Source organism: Pavona decussata, unplaced genomic scaffold (assembly GCF_977016875.1).
Source record: "Pavona decussata unplaced genomic scaffold, jaPavDecu1.1 SCAFFOLD_47, whole genome shotgun sequence".
Lineage (NCBI taxonomy): Eukaryota > Metazoa > Cnidaria > Anthozoa > Scleractinia > Agariciidae > Pavona > Pavona decussata.
The window spans coordinates 545,427-562,347 of NW_028145469.1; the positions used below are offsets into that span (position 1 = coordinate 545,427).

The 16,921-nt window shown below is 39.2% G+C and overlaps 1 protein-coding gene and 1 pseudogene across 3 annotated transcripts in view; both read left to right on the forward strand.

Moving 5' to 3' along the window:
• Positions 1 to 16,921, forward strand: part of LOC146482091 (P2X purinoceptor 7-like) — a 431,550-nt pseudogene that overhangs the window by 406,003 nt on the left and 8,626 nt on the right.
• Positions 1 to 16,921, forward strand: part of LOC146482121 (uncharacterized) — a 75,810-nt gene that overhangs the window by 20,414 nt on the left and 38,475 nt on the right. Inside the window, exon 1 of one of the 3 annotated variants that reach the window (XM_085107406.1) lies at positions 3,608 to 4,322. The gene's annotated coding sequence lies outside the window, so the exon portion shown is untranslated. Of the gene's footprint in view, positions 4,323 to 10,680; positions 10,755 to 14,482; positions 14,580 to 16,921 lie in introns of those variants that run through there. The other 2 variants (XM_085107407.1, XM_085107404.1) reach the window with 2 other exon arrangements.

Below are 16,921 nucleotides of genomic sequence, written 5' to 3' on the forward strand. Positions count from 1 at the left end.
CGTTTTCACGCCATCGCGTTTTTAACGTCAAGCCACAGTCATCAACAAAAGCTTTTCCTGTCCGTGGTAAGGAGCAAAACCACGCCGAAAAAGGAAACATTCGACTTCCGGTTGCCGTCCGGAAACGTCTGTGCCAAGCTCCCTATTATCTTCGCAGAAACCTTGTTCAACCTTGACATGTGAAAAACTAATTATTTTCAAAGAACTTTGGGGAGAAAACTTAGTCGATTGGAACAAGCTTAAAAAATGGTTTTGTGGAAAACTATAATAACTTAGGCACAGGTCTGTTCCTTTGATCAGAAACAGACAAAATCATTCCCCGGTATTAAGCAAGTTTTGAGTTCTACCAGGTAAAGATTTGCAGGCTACAATTGTACCTAGCGTTCTTAAAACATATTTGGAATGTATATATGAATATGCGAACCTTGATCCATCCTTGTCTGACGATGGCAGTCTACTTAAATCCAATTGGAGACCTATTTCTTTTTCCTGTAAGAAATTAATCCTCTTATCATTACAAAAAGTGTACTGTGATCATCTTTCTTTTTTATGCCGATACAATGCACTGAACGGATTTCGGGAGCTCTGCGCGGGGACGCACTAGTTTGCTGAAGATGATATGATGTACAACAAATGAACAAGTCCAGATTTGGCATTTCTTGGCCACTTAAATACTGTGGCGGTTTTAATTGAAACTCAAATAAAAGTGAATTGTTTACAATGCCAATGGTAATTAAAATATCATTTTCAGCAAAGGTGGGGCGAAAAAGGCGCCCCACAGCTGGTAAGCGAAAGTACAAACATAAATGATAATCCGAAAGATGGCGAGAAGGGAGCGGAGGGCGGGAAAATTGTTTTCGCCAGGAGATATACTCGCTGTGATGGTGAAAGCAAGAGGGAATTCTTGCCAATGCGACCAGTCTTTTATACTAGCGGACAAATTAGGCTCTCCCACACGATTGGCTGTTATGTCACATGACAGACCACCATCGGATTAACAAATATGTGCCTAGACTACAATCGGTCAATGTATCGACATAAATAACATCATGCGTTGACATGATGTTTGGTTTTATGATGACTTATTCTTAAAGAATTTGTCAAAGAAAAAGCGCGCGACCAACCAGTTTGTTATTCTAAGGCAGAAAACTCAGTTAGCTTTGACGCTCATGATTGCGATATATACTGGACCTGTATTTGGAACTTTTTAAACAGCGCCAGACAATTTACAATTTACTTTGGTGAAATTAGCACTTTTCTTTTGAAAAAGAAGAAAATGAAGTACATAATAAGTACACGTTGTAAATTCTCGGCAAAAATTTTCCGAGTCCCCAGCAGTAATCGAACCCACGACCTTCTAATAACTACTTCCTCTAACCACTGAGCTATGGGTGACTCATATGGTGAGCAGATCGCTGGCAGGATTTTGCATCTCGCGAGTACACTGGACACTAATTATATAAGCAACGCACTAAACAGCAGCACACGAGCATCACCAGCATTCCGAGAATTCACAACGTGTAGTTAGTACCTATTTCATTTCCATAGCATTGAGTGGTTGGCTGGTTCACTAAATAGAGGATGGTCTAATTAATAGGCAGTAAATCGAATGATTATATCTGTTTTCAAAAGAGTATGTATATACCCCGAAACTGCTTTTATGTATCATGTCGTAGTTTAATTTAATGTATTTGTTAGTACCTGCCATTTTTGTAACCTACTTATCAAATAAAGTAATGATTAGTGGTTACGCACCCCCAGGATAATTTTGTTTTTGTATTTTATTGCCCCCAGATAATCGATCTAGAAGTCAGTGGCGGGTTCTTCTCGCACCATTGTTATTCTCTAGGCAGTTGGAAAGCATCCTTGAAAATTATATTTGCTACGAAAAGGACAGTTGTGCGAATTAGCTGCAAGTATTCACACTCCTAAAAAGCAACGTGATTTTTATCTGGTGAACTTTAGTTTGAAGCTCTCAGTAAAATCATAGAACATCCACTTTTCATGAGAAGATACTATGTGATATACAACACTAGTAACTTACATAAAATAACAATATATTTTTTTTTCATTAAAAAGGATCGCTTCCCATCACAAAGAAGAAAAGTATAATGGCCTCAACAAATAATGATATAAATTACAAAACTACGTTTAATAGCTTATCTTGTTTTTATGTCTGCTTGATATAACTGATCACTTGCCCAACTTTATAATACTGACTAAATTTTGTTGCCTCCCATCAAATGATAACGGTATACATAACCCTAACCCTAAAATAGATTATTATAGATTAAACGAATCAGCTTTAATTAGTGAAGTGCAATCTATAGACTGGTATACTGTTTTTAATTCTGAACCCAAGAAGTTCCTTTTGTTGTTATTTTTCAAAATTAATCTAATTGAAGTAAAAACATTTTAATGTTATTACATTAAGATTGTAGCCTTCCTGTGCACTTCTTTTCAATTCCAAGGAACGGACTGTAATAAATCCATAACCTTATCCGTGATAGGGCATTGTAATAGTGGCTGCCACTGCTGGGATGAAGCCGGCGAGACTTACAATCTTGCTCCGCTTCACTCGATCTGGCAAGTTTTCAAATACCTAATGAAATAAGAGTTATTTGGGGAAACCCCTTTTGAAAATGTCATACAATAATATAAATATAATTGGTCGTAATATACGGATGCAAGTCACAGGAGCATTACGTTATTGATGTTTATATCTTTCCTTTAATGTATTTTCTCACCAAAGCAAAGATCCCGGGGCAAAAAAATAACAAAGCGTAGAGTAAAGAACTGAGCTACTATCGTTTCATTCAATTGATACCTCCGTTTCCGTTGCGTTCCAAAGTTCAAAACTGACCGTCTGCAAATGATAACTTGCACTCTGCATGTAGAGTAAACGTCCGTGGAGTAATTTTTTTAAGTATAAAACTTTCAAAACATTAACTTTAGGCGTGCAATGTGTACTTAACAAATAAATCGAATGAGCTCCTTCCTGTTTAGTGAAGACAGCTTTCACTTTCAGAAACACACACGATACACAGACTACTGATGCTGGTTTCACACGAACAAATTACATATTATTAATAATTACAAAATTCTCTTAGTAGTTCTTCAGTAAAAGTTAATACGGTCTTGAGTCGTTGAAATATTACTATAAAGAGTTTTATAAACGGAGCCATTCTCACTTAGCCGCTCCACCACCTGAAAAAAGTCTTCAAATTGGACCCTAGCTACTCTTTTAAACGAGTATACTCTTACTGTTTGCTGCGTGGGGAAGAAATATTGCCATCGAAGGAGTCAGCGCTTTTGTGTAGTATCGAAAATCGATCTCAATGTTCTGGAAGCTTTCTAGGAAAGTCTCCGGAACGTCTCATGACATGTCAAATTCAACAACTTCAACTATTACTGTTATTTTTGTCAATTTTACATAAAATTCGAACTGTGTTTCGAATTAGAGCGACTCATTTCATTCTAAAACAGAAAATTATTATTCAGCTTAATGATATGAACTCTCGCCAAACGTTAATACAGCGACATTTTGAGGAATTACCGAGCAGTATGTTAAACGGAGGTGAATAACATGTTTGTAGACTTCTCGCAATCTTATTCTTATCAGCAACTTGAATCCTTCTCTTCTTTCCCTTCTTTTTCTGCTCCTCCGTCTCATAGACTTTTAGTCTATATCTGCTCTGTAGCAATACTAAGGTAGCCCAGTACTTGTCGGAGAGCCTGTCCAGATATTTAACGAAGCCATCAACATTCCCTGAATGCATTGTTTTGTGATGTCACGGATTTTGTCACTGTAAACAATGTGATGGCTTCGTCGAAAAGATTGCTTTTGTGATTTTGCACGGTGATCATGTTAGGTACACCTGTCCTACAAGAAGGCCAAAAGCTATTTACCGGTCGTCGACGTCAGTTCAGAAAACTGTGCCCTCAGACAAGAGTGCTTTAGACCCCTGAGTAGTTTAATAATAAAAAAAATTCTTGCAATTATGTTAATGGGAATATAATTATTTTCAGCCCGCTTGCAATAAAAATCTGCAAATTAAATTGTCCCGTTTTTTCGGTCTATCCAATACTCCAACACGGTTGAAAGATTTAAAAGAACCGCCGGGAAAATTCTGGCAACTTCGAACTCGCTTCGATTGAACTTTTTGAAGGGCACTCATTTCCGGAGAAGTTCCTTCAATCACATGATGCTGCTGTCAATAACGTATTTGCGATGTGAAAGCTCGTTTCTCGTCAAACAGGCAGATTTAACTGCGTATCAGTTAAAGACAAATGTAGATCGGTAATCTGGAATACTTTCTGTGGTAAGTAATGCAGTATCTTTTACTTTGAATGGTCACTTGATTGAGCCTCATCACTGGCAGTCTGATGCGGGGAAACGTTATTATTCACTTCTGTTAATTTGGAAATTTTGACGTCGCGGCATAATGACTCCGGAGGAGTCCCTCTCCAAACCTTTGAAGAATCCAAATACAGTTTATTTTGCTTTCGTTGGGTGACAATTTCCCCCGTTGCTTTACAAAGGCAAGTATTTCTCGATCGGATAACAAAAGTTCGGAAAGTTTGCTCGACAGTGACGCACAAAAGAACATTGTCATTGTTTTCAAATAAACAGCGATTCAGGTATCAAGAAATTCATTGATGAGCATTGCTCAAACGGAGATTTCGAGTAATATTTTTACAAAGTATCATTAACGATGTACCGATACTAGAAAATGAATACTCTTTTACGAGAAGATGTAACTTATCCTGACCGACAATTTTTGCACTCGCTCTGCTATTTGTTTGCATTTGTAAAGTTCAAAATAGGCTTGCTGATAACGAGAAAATTTGCAACTTTAATTTGGCGGCAAACAATTTAACCGCTGACCGCGTTTAGGGTATTGTGGAATTTGTGCCAGGAGATGAAAACATGATCAGGAGCGTCGTTTTCGTTGCAAACTAAGGAAATTCGAAGTTGCAAAGCACTTTCTTTCTGAAAAAAAAATAAAAAAATAAAATAAAATAAATAAATAAATAAACAGTAGTTAACGACTCGACATTTTTTAGGTAAGATATAAACGATTTACTCTAGCTAAGAAGAGTTAGTTAAACCGAAACTGAAAGGCTGTTTGTAGGAGGAAGTGTGATATCGGTTTTTATGCTTGCCAAATCCGTTACCTTGTTTGTTTCCTAAAGGAAGTTTATCATATCATAGTTTTATATCTCCAGCGCTTTTTCCAGTAGACGAAATTTTATGTGAATGTGCCAAGGAAGACAAATAAACGTTATTCGCTGACAAGAAATGACTGCAAGCAAATACACCGATGATCACAATGGCGTATCAAATTAAAAGGGGGTTTCCCTTAACTGTTTATTTCAATTGTAATCTGGTTATATTTGCACTTATCTAGCAGGATCCCTGACATCAGATTATAAAACGTTTCGAATGCAGGGGACCATGACGCACAAATAAACTGTTCTGAATACTATTCGTTGCCGATCTCTTGTAGTAGAAATGCATGTGCCAGACATCACTTCACGTGTAAATAAACCAAACTGATTGCAGGGCTGACACTACGGGAGAGGACAATTTATTTGGGCCAATATTTCAACTAAGAACACTAGTCTTGTTTAGGGCCAGAGTTACATAGGAAAAAATAACGTCTCTTAACAGTTTAAATTTGAGCGTAATTATAAAAAAACATAAATGGTGAATGGTTAACTAGTGTATTTGACATATTAGTTATTTATTTGTCCTTATTTGCACCTTATGCACCTTATTTTATAGTTTTTGACAGTACTTACAACATTAAAAACATTGAGCAGGGAGGCTCAAAGCCCCTCTGGGCTTATCGAGGAGACCCCCTAACGATTTACAATTTACATAACGGTTCATAAATGTTTCATTACTAGCGTTTTTGTTTAATCGGTTAAGGCCTCCTGGTGATAAAGATTTACCTGTCTCTATTAGGTGGGTGGCCTCTCTCGCTTTTCGCCGTGATCGGTTGTTGATGGTTTGAAGTGCGTATGAACTGCTTACACTGCCGCATTAGTGTGATTAGGATTGTTAGAAGCTTGTCTGTGTTCTTTGAAGCGTTCACGAATGATGCGTTTGTTTCCCCTTTGTACTATGTCAGATTATACTATCTATTGAAGCGGTGACTTTTGGTTTTGAAGGAACAAAACACAGCATTACAGATGGATACACTTAACACTACGAGTAACGATGTGTTCGACTGAATTCTTGGAAAAGTAAAACGTCGAGCGTGTGTATAGACGCATGAAAACAAAATAACAGTAGCACTAAAACAGGTAACGCTGAACATTTGAAAGAATTTACGAGCACTTTATTGGCCTTATAATTTGCGTTCTGCTTACGGTTTCCCAAGCTGTTCAGCGCACTGTTTTATATATGCCGGGTACTCTTGGATGTTAGCAATATAAGCGCGATATATCATGTTACGTTTACAATTTTGCTGTTTTTTGAATCATGACGTTAAGTGGATTTACTGTGTGCGAGACCATTGATTTCTTAGGGGTCCTTAGGGTCTAGACTATACAATACACATTTAGGTCAATTTTAGACCATTGGACTTTCGCTTACGATTGTCTTAAGTGACTCAATTCTTGCGTCATCCACAAATCGTAGAAAACCATGTCACTGATGTATTTGTTTTATCAAGTTTAATAGTTTATAAGGTAATTTCGCCTATCATAAAGAGGTCACGAGCGTTAGTTCTTAAGGTCAGAGCGAAGTCTCTCTGCTCTTTCTGACGAAGGGCTAACGCCAGAAACGTCAGCTATCGAATCTCTTTATGTTTGACTAATTACCTTATAAACTCAGTCGATAAACCCAAAAAATCGTTTCCACTCCCCAAACAACGCGGCGCTACTGTTTCAAGGGCTGTCCAATACAGACAGAAACTAAGGACTCCGACAGGTAATCCAGAGTATCTTACTAACATAAAAACCTCCCTAGCCTGTGAATGGTGGAAGAGTTGAGAGTGGCTGTAATCGCAGCCTACCTACTCAGCAAATTAATTTTGAAAAGTTGCAAAATATTTTGATAATTGATCGAAACAAAATGTTAGATAAGAATTTAACGAACACTGACTAAATTCAAATGTTAAGGTATACATGTATAGAAGAGATTATTCTAGATTAAACGAATAATCACTGAGCTTTAATCAATGAAGTGCAATCTATAGACTGGTATACTGTTTTTAATTCTGAGCCCGAGAGGTTGCTTTTGTTGTTGTTTTTAGTCTAGTTGAAGTTGATCATATTGTATTTTTTTTGTAGCCTTCCTGTGTCCTTCCTTTCAATTCCAAGTAACCGATGTAATATTGAAAACCATAACCTCATCCATGGTAGGGCATTGTAATAGTGACTGCCACTGCTGGGATGAAGCCGGCGAGATTTACTATCTTGCTCCGCTTCACTCGATCTGGCAAGTTTTCAAAATACGTAAGGGCCTGTGCAATAAATATCAGGAGGGGGGGGGGGGGGGGCTGAAAAACCAGAGGGGGGGGGGCATTACCTAAAATTGCTGCCAAGATAGGGGGGGGGGTCAAAGTAAAATCACTCATTTGACAGAGGGGGGGGCCTTAAGTTTTATTCGAAATGTAAATAAACTTAAACGCAATTAAAGATTCTCAATACAGGCCTCATGATAGACTGTAACAAATATCAATACGAACAGCTGTTAAACGATTATTGAAAAAATTCCATCAAAATGAAAAGATAACTGATTAATTTTAACCCTTCTTCTATTTAATTAAGCTGACCCTATGTAAAGCAAATATCATGCACTTGTTTTTTAGCATCCCCCGTAAAACAATGGGAATCAAACAGATCTCGTAGACAAGCTTTGTCGGTTTTTGATGTGAATAAAAGTAATGTTTCTTCATCGACTGAATCGATTTGCTGAATTCCATACATCTCTGGCTCATAACAAAGTTCAACAGGCTCTCCTCCCAAGGATCTAAATATAATGCAAGCCCTTTTTCGTCTGTTATTGGAAGCGTTCAATCTCCTGTTCTTTGATTTTTTTCTCTGCTCCTTTCTCTTTCTGGCTTCAGAAGTTTTGGATTTTGAGCCAATGTGGTAAGCACCCCGGTACTTAGCAAATGTTTTGTCTAAATCTTCAATCAAGCGATCAATATCCTTCTCGATACCAAATGTTACGTAATAACGTTTGTCATTATTGAAGCTGTGATGGTGGTGGCGGCGAGGAGTGAGTGCGTATGTGTGTGTGTTGGTGGGGGCGGGGGGGGGGGGGGTGCGACGTTATTTTTAACATAACAAAGGGGGGCTTAGAACTAATTTTTTAGTTTTGGAGGGGGGGTACTGTCTAAGTTTTTGCTAGATAACTCTGGTTTTTCAGCCCCCCCCCTCCTGATAATTATTGCACAGTCCCTAATGAAATAAGAGTCATTCGGTGAAACCCCTTGAAAAAATGTCATACGATAACATAAATATAATCCTGTGTGAATCCACCTTAGCCTTATAGGACAATGACAAATTGACAAATTAACACTCGCAGATTTAGGGTTGGTTTAGATGGCTTCTACGCCTTAATTTTAAAATTTGTATTAGCAGTCTATGGCGGTATAGCAATCCACAGAATATCAACATGGAACATGGGAAGTGCGCTAATGTTTGTTTTTCGTGCCATGCGGATTTGCATACAACTGAGCCATACTGCGCTTTTGTGTAGTATTGCAAATCGATCTCAATGTTCTGGAAGCTTACGTCTGGGTTCAAGGAAAGTCCCTGGAATATCTCATGACATGTCAAGTTCAACAACTTCAACTTTTATCGTTGATAAAATCGTTGATGTTACATAAAGTTCGAACAGTGTTTTGAATTAGAGCAACTAATTTCCTTCTAAGCCAGAAAATGATTTTTCAGTTTGATGATATGACTCTCCCCCCCTCCCCGTGGGGGATGGGGGGACCCCCTTATCTGACCTTAACGGGGACGCGCGACCAGATAGGGTATAGTTTTCAGGGTGTTTTGTCTTGAACGGGGTATCTATTTCATCACTTTCTGCCCTAAACAGGGTATCTGTTTATTGGTCTTTTGAAGAACGAAGCATATTTCAATGAAGTAGAAGTAATATGCAAAGGACCGCTAATGGAACAAACTAGTGTATTATTAATTCATTCTAGTCTTAAGGGGGGACTTAACGTAAACACCATTTTACCGCACTTTACATGGCTTTAATGGAAATATCTCGTTCACGTTTCAAGCGATCCAAAAACTCTATGTTCATCCCGTAAATCTATGTTGTGGGGTGTTTTGGGAATTTTGGGGTGATTTTTGGGTATATTTGAGAGGAGATAACTTTTCTAGAAGGGTTGGTTAAATTAAGAGAAATAAGAAATATTGAAGAATTAGTGAAGTTTTAAAATAAGAATTTGTGGTTAATAATTAATAGACAGATACCAAGTTAGTCCACTAGCAACCTGGGGTGCTCTTGCGTGGGTATCAACTTTCTGTTAGTGTTCCAAAAATCATTTTCTTTCTTCTATCTCTTCTTAAAACCACTTCAAATTTCATTCAAATTTAGGTTAAGTCCCCCCTTAAACAGGGTATCATTTTGGGTTAAATGTCTAAGATAGCGTCTGAAAAATTTGAATTTAGACTTAAACAAGATAGGGAAATCAGAGAATTGTGACTTAAACAAGGTCAGGGTTTGAACACTCGGGCCGCACCTCCCTACCCAAGCATCTGGTGAGTACCCCCCCCCCCCCCCTCGAGCTTTCGCCAAACGTTGATACAGCGACATTTGAGGAATCACGGAGCAGTATGTCAAACGTAAGTGAATGCCATGTTCGTAGACTTCTTGCAATCTTACTCGACATAACATTGAACTTCTACCATTGCTGGGGCAGGGGATTCGCTGAAGCATTTAAGATGTGCATATCATAGCAACTGGCATAATTTCAATGCAGCAGATCACGCTACGCAAGCAAGCGCTTTTGTCCACTTTGTTTTAGGGAAACATCGATAAACCTGTTTCTTCAATGGTCTTGACCAGCGGAATCTCACAAATCCCTAGCTGGAACCTAGAAATAATACTGCACGCTCTATCAGCAACTTGAAGCCTTCTCTCCTTCCCTTCTTTTTCTGCTCATCCGTCTCATAGGCTTTCTGGTCTGTAACAATAAGTCACCCAATACTTATAGGCGACCCTGTCCAGATCTGTTACGAAGCCATCAACATCCCGTGAATGCAAGAGGTTCTGTTATCCCACGGATTTTCTCACTGTAAACAATATGGTGGCTACTTCGAAAAGATTGCTGATGTGATTTTGCACCGCGGTCATGTTACGTACTCCTACAAAGTCAACAGTCGTCAACGTCAGTTAAGAAAACTGTTCCCTCGAACAAGAGTGCTATAGACCCCTGAGCAATTAAATGATAAAACAAATTCTTGTTATTGTGTTAATGGGAATATAATTCAACGCGCTTGCAATAAAAATCTGCAAATTAAACTGTCCCGTTTTTTGTATGTCCAATACTCTTACACGCTTGAAAGATTCAAAAGAGCGGCCGCCAAAATTCTGCCAACTTCGAACTCAATTAGATTGAACCTTTTGAAGAACACCCATTTCCGGGAAAGTCCCTGCAATGATATGATGCTGCTGTCAATTACATATTTGCAATGCGAATCCTCCTCTTACGTCAAACAGACAATTTAACTGCGTATCGGCTAAAGCCAAGTCCTAAGGTGGAATACTTTTTAAGGTAAGTAATGCAGTATCTTTTTCTAGAGTTTACATGTAGTGCTTTGAATTGTCACGTAATTCAGCCTCAATACTGGCCATGACAGTCTGATACGGGGAAACGGAATCTCACTTCCGATAACATGAAATTTCGACGTCGCCGCACAATGACCCCGGAGGTTTCCGTCTCCAAACCTTTAAAAAATTAATATACACTTCATTTTTCTCCATCGGATAACGAAAGTTTGCTCGACAGTGACGCACAATAGAACATCGTCATTGTTTTCAAATAGACAGCGATTCAGGTAAATTCACTGATGTGTATTGCTCAAACGGAGAATTCTAGTCATTTTTTGTTGTACCGATAGTAGAAAACGAATAGCCCTTTAGGATAAGGGACTGTGCAATAATTATCAGGAGGGGGGGGGGGGGGGCTGAAAAACCAGAGTTATCTAGCAAAAACTTAGACAGTACCCCCCCTCCAAAACTAAAAAATTAGTTCTAAGCCCCCCTTTGTTATGTTGAAAATAACGTCGCACCCCCCCCCCCCCCCGCCCCCACCAACACACACACATACGCACTCACTCCTCGCCGCCACCACCATCACAGCTTCAATAATGACAAACGTTATTACGTAACATTTGGTATCGAGAAGGATATTGATCGCTTGATTGAAGATTTAGACAAAACATTTGCTAAGTACCGGGGTGCTTACCACATTGGCTCAAAATCCAAAACTTCTGAAGCCAGAAAGAGAAAGGAGCAGAGAAAAAAATCAAAGAACAGGAGATTGAACGCTTCCAATAACAGACGAAAAAGGGCTTGCATTATATTTAGATCCTTGGGAGGAGAGCCTGTTGAACTTTGTTATGAGCCAGAGATGTATGGAATTCAGCAAATCGATTCAGTCGATGAAGAAACATTACTTTTATTCACATCAAAAACCGACAAAGCTTGTCTACGAGATCTGTTTGATTCCCATTGTTTTACGGGGGATGCTAAAAAACAAGTGCATGATATTTGCTTTACATAGGGTCAGCTTAATTAAATAGAAGAAGGGTTAAAATTAATCAGTTATCTTTTCATTTTGATGGAATTTTTTCAATAATCGTTTAACAGCTGTTCGTATTGATATTTGTTACAGTCTATCATGAGGCCTGTATTGAGAATCTTTAATTGCGTTTAAGTTTATTTACATTTCGAATAAAACTTAAGGCCCCCCCTCTGTCAAATGAGTGATTTTACTTTGACCCCCCCCCCTATCTTGGCAGCAATTTTAGGTAATGCCCCCCCCTCTGGTTTTTCAGCCCCCCCCTCCTGATAATTATTGCACAGTCCCTAAGATGAAACTTATCCTGATCGATAATTTTTGCACTCGCTCTGCTATTTGTTTCCATTTGTGAAGTTCAAAATAGGCCTCTACGTGTTGATAAAGAGAAAATTGGCAAATTTGCACTTTCCTAAATAATTTTCTGTTGGCGGCAAAAAATTTAACCGCTGACCGCGTTAAGAGTATTGGGAACTTTGTGCCGGATATGAAAACATGCTCAGGAGCGTCGTTTTTAGGGCAAACTAACGAAATTTCAATTTGAAAGGCATTTTCTTTCTGAAAAAAAAAAACCAAAACAAAACAAAAAAACAAACAAACACAAAAACAAACAGAAAACAAAACAAAGACCAACTAAATAAACAGTAGTTAATGAAGTTCGGAGTCTCGACATTTTTGAGGCAAGATATAAACGATTTACTCTCGTCCTGAAGCTCTCTGGGAACAATTAGCTAAGACGAAACTGAAAGGCTGTTTGTAGGGCGGAAGTTTTTATGCTCGCCAAATCCGTTACCTTTTTTGTTTCCTAAAGGAAGTTTATCATCCCAAACTTTTATATCTCCATCTCATTTTCCAGTTGACGAAATTTCATGCGAATGTGTCAAGAAAGACAAATACACGTAAGTCGCTGGTAAGAAATAACTGCAAGCGAATAGACCAATGATTACAATGGAGTATCAAATTAAAAGGGGGTTTCCCTAAAGTGTTTATTTCCTTTGTAATCTGGTTATTTTTGCAGTTATCTGGCGGGATACCTGACATTAGATTATAAAACTTTTGAATGTAGGGGATCACACGACGCACAAATAAACTGTTCTGAATACTTCTCGGTGCCGAATATCTTGTAGTAGAAATGCATGTGTCAGACGTCACTTTACGCGTAAATAAACCACACTGATTGCAGGGCTGACACTACGGGAAATTTCAACTAAAACTACTAGTCTTCTTTCAGGGCCGTACATAGCGCGGGGGCAGAGGGGGCAGCTGCCCCCGCCAGGAAAACTCAGTTTGTTTCTAACATCACACTGATCACAAGAAAATCGACTAATTGACTGAAAAAATATTCCTTCAATGTGAATTCCAAATAATTATTTTGGAAAATCTTTTGAGGCAAAAGCCAGCACCGGTTTTCTTATGAAAATAATGATTTGTTTGGGCTGCCTATTGTTTAGAATTTGGCGTGTAAATAAAGATTGACAAGCCTACGCCACTTTCTGGCGCGTGTTTTAGCCTTTTTAAATCTAGCTTATACAAGTATGTTTTTTTTTTTCGAGGTAAATTGGTTTTAAATGCTTGCGCTGTTCGCAAGTGTTTGAAGCGGGTTTGGATTTAACCATCATATGTTCATCATCCGACAGGTCATTTGCGCCTAATGATTTTTGAGTTTCCTGTTTTGAATTCTCTTCGCTTTGAATATGAGCTCTCATTCCGTGTGTTCAACGACGGTGTTTTTGATGCCACATAGGGCATTTCAGCAGGGTTTGGCTTGGCTCTTTTAAGTGCTTGATAGCCTTATATGCCTTTCTTGTTGAGATTTGTGTAATGTTAGGACAGAAATTAATCATTGCTTGTATCATGCAATGAGCTTCATTCTGTAATTGTTGCAATGCCGGGCCCGGCTATTAGACAGTGTTTGTCACAAGGAGTTGTGTTTCTTGGCACGGCTATTTGGTTTTTTGGTTCTCTAGCAATCGTTGTAGCGTGTTATAGAGCTATGCAACGTGTCACAGTAATACTGAAAAGGCTTGAATTGCAGTTAAATAACGACTGTGTTTTTGCAAATGCTTCGTTCCACTCGGGGATATAGTGCGTTTGAATTGTGGAAGCTTAGTGATTTTCTCCCTTTGTTTACAGCAGTGCATCGACTGTGTTTTAAAATGAGTTATAATATTTGCTTAAAGCTAAACAAGACATAAACTCCATAAAAAGTGACATGACAATTTAAAACAAAAAGCATCGGTGTATTTTTTTTTCTCTAAACGTCGTGGAGGCAACATTCTGTGTAGGAGTGAAAACAAAATAAGTGTCCAACTAGAAACCCTGTCTGTATACGGTAGACCCCTGTGAGGGATGTGTGGAGTTTGCCCCCACAGACAAAAAATCCTAGGTACGGCCCTGTCTTTAGGGCCAGAGTTACAATGAAAGAAAATAACGGCTCTTAACAGTTCAAATTTAAGCTTTATTATAAAAATATAAATGGTTAATGGTTAACTAGGGTAAATAACATAGCTTATAAAACGCTTCATAAGATACACGTACAAATTAAACTGTCCCGTTTTTTGTATATCCAATACTCTTACATGCTTGAAAGATTCAAAAGAACGGCCGCGAAATTTCTGGCAACTTCGAACTCAATTAGATTGAACCTTTTGAAGAGCACCAATTTCCGGGAAAGTCCCTGCAATCACATGATGCTGCTGTCAATTACATATTTGCAATGCGAATCCTTCTCTTACGTCAAACAGACAATTTTACTGCGTATCGGCTAAAGCCAAGTCCTAAGGTGGAATACTTTTTGTGGTAAGTAATGCAGTATCTTTTTCTAGAGTTTACATGTAGTGCTTTGAATTGTCACTTAATTCAGCCTCAATACTGGCCATGACAGTCTGATACGGGGAAACAGAATCTCACTTCCGGATCACATGAAATTTCGACGTCGCCGCACAATGACCCCGGAGGTTTCCGTCTCCAAACCTTTAAAGAATTAATATACACTTCATTTTGCTTTTTATTTATTTATTTATTTATTTATTTATTTAGCTTTGTCCAATATGGACAGGGATACCGCAACAGCTAAGGCCAATTACTGCGGACCCGGGATATACGGAATATACGCACAAAGACTAGACCACAACACCGGGAACTACGTCCCCTACCTTTTGCGAACAGTGAGTGGGTTCTTTAACGTCCCACAGAGTTATTTACAAATAAGGTTTGTGAGACGGGGCCTACGGTTTATCGTCCTTATCCGAGAAGACTAGAAAGTCTAACCATTTGCAGATGTCAGAACAAAGGCAGCACTTTCTCCTCAGTTATTTAAAGACCCTGAGTGGTGGTCCGGCCGGGGTTTGAACCCGCGACCTCCCGCACGGTAGTCCGGCAATCTACCAACTGAGCTAACCGGTCGGCTTTTGTTGGGTGACAATTTCCCCAGTTGTTTTACAAACAAAGACAAGCATTTCTCGATCGGATAACGAAAGTTTGCTCGACAGTGACGCATGTCATGATTGTTATGTAATTATCCAGTTGTCAAAGGTAGTCCATTTAATTATCCAATCAATCATACCATTATATCAGGTTACAGCTTTGTACTTAAAGGTTAAGACACGATAGAATAAATTCATTCTTCTGTCCAAACTTGTTGTCCGATCTTAACATGGTGTCAGACCTGGGATCTCTCTAAAATGGATAAATTAGACCCTCCTGATCCACTCTCCTTCGAAGGAAATGTACGAGAAAACTGGAGAAGGTGGAAACAAGAATTTGAGTTGTACCTAGTAGCAACTGAGAGTGATGGAAAATCCGACAAGATCAAGTCATCTATTCTACTCACTTGTATTGGGAAAAGGGCGCGTGAAATTTACAACACCTTCACTTTCCCGAGTGACGAGGACAAGATGAAAGTCAGCTCGATCCTAAGCAAATTCACAGCACACTGCAATCCTCGAAAGAACACAATCTTTCTACGTTATCAGTTCTTTTCCTACAACCAACAGGATGGACAGCCTTTTGATGATTTTGTTACCGAACTAAAAAAACGTGCTGAGGAATGTGCTTTTGCCAGTCTGAAAGACTCTCTGATTACTGACAGGATCGTGTGCGGAACGACTGACAACAAACTTCGTGAGCATTACCTACGAGAAACAGATCTCAAGTTGGAGAAGGCCATTCTACTTGGTCGCGCTGCTGAGGAATCGAGAAAACATGCTGAAGAGCTTAAACATGCATCGAAACCCACTCCAGTCGACATGGTCGGCCAAGGGGCGATACCCAAGACAATCAAAGGCGCGACATCAGAGTACTTTGCTAACTGCAAATTTTGTGGTCGTGGACATAATCGTGGAAAGTGCCCAGCATATGGAAAGACATGCAACGAGTGTGGTGCTGCCAATCATTTCGCACAATGCTGCCCTAACAAACCCCGTAGATTTAATCCGCAACAAGCACGCAACAGGCCGATTCGTGAAGTCAATCGCCAGCCTGACATCACAGAGGATGAATGGGATAACTGTCGAAAAGCCTAACGGAAGAGAAAGATGTCAACGAAACGACTCTACACTCAAACAATCCGGAGGATGAGGAACTCGAATGGTCTGTCGTTTTGGAATCCAATGGAACTAACATTAACTATAAGCTTGACACTGGCAGTCAAGTTAATGTTCTTCCGAAAAAGGAATACACTAAACTCCCCCACAAGCCTAAGCTGCATCCAGCAAAAGTGAAGCTCACCGCTTACAATGGCACTGACCTACCAGTCGTCGGCAAGTGCATCGTTACTCTGAAGAACGGACATCAAGAATACAAAGTTCTCTTCATTGTGGCAGAAATGGATTCTGTGCCACTCCTAGGACTGAACACTTGCAAGAAACTCTGCCTCATTAACCGTGTAATGACTGTAGATTGTGAGTACTCTAATTTAATTAATGAGTATAGTGATTGCTCTGGTGAAATAGGTAGCTTATCTAAAGTTCACCACCTAACCATAGATGGGAATTTCTCCCCTGTTATACAAGCGCCTAGGAAAGTTCCCTTTGCCTTGCGTGAGAAATTGAAAGATGAGCTTGACCGCATGGTGCGCCTGGGCATCATAGATAAGGTCGACGGGCCTACTGATTGGGTCTCTAATCTCGTGATCGTTGAGA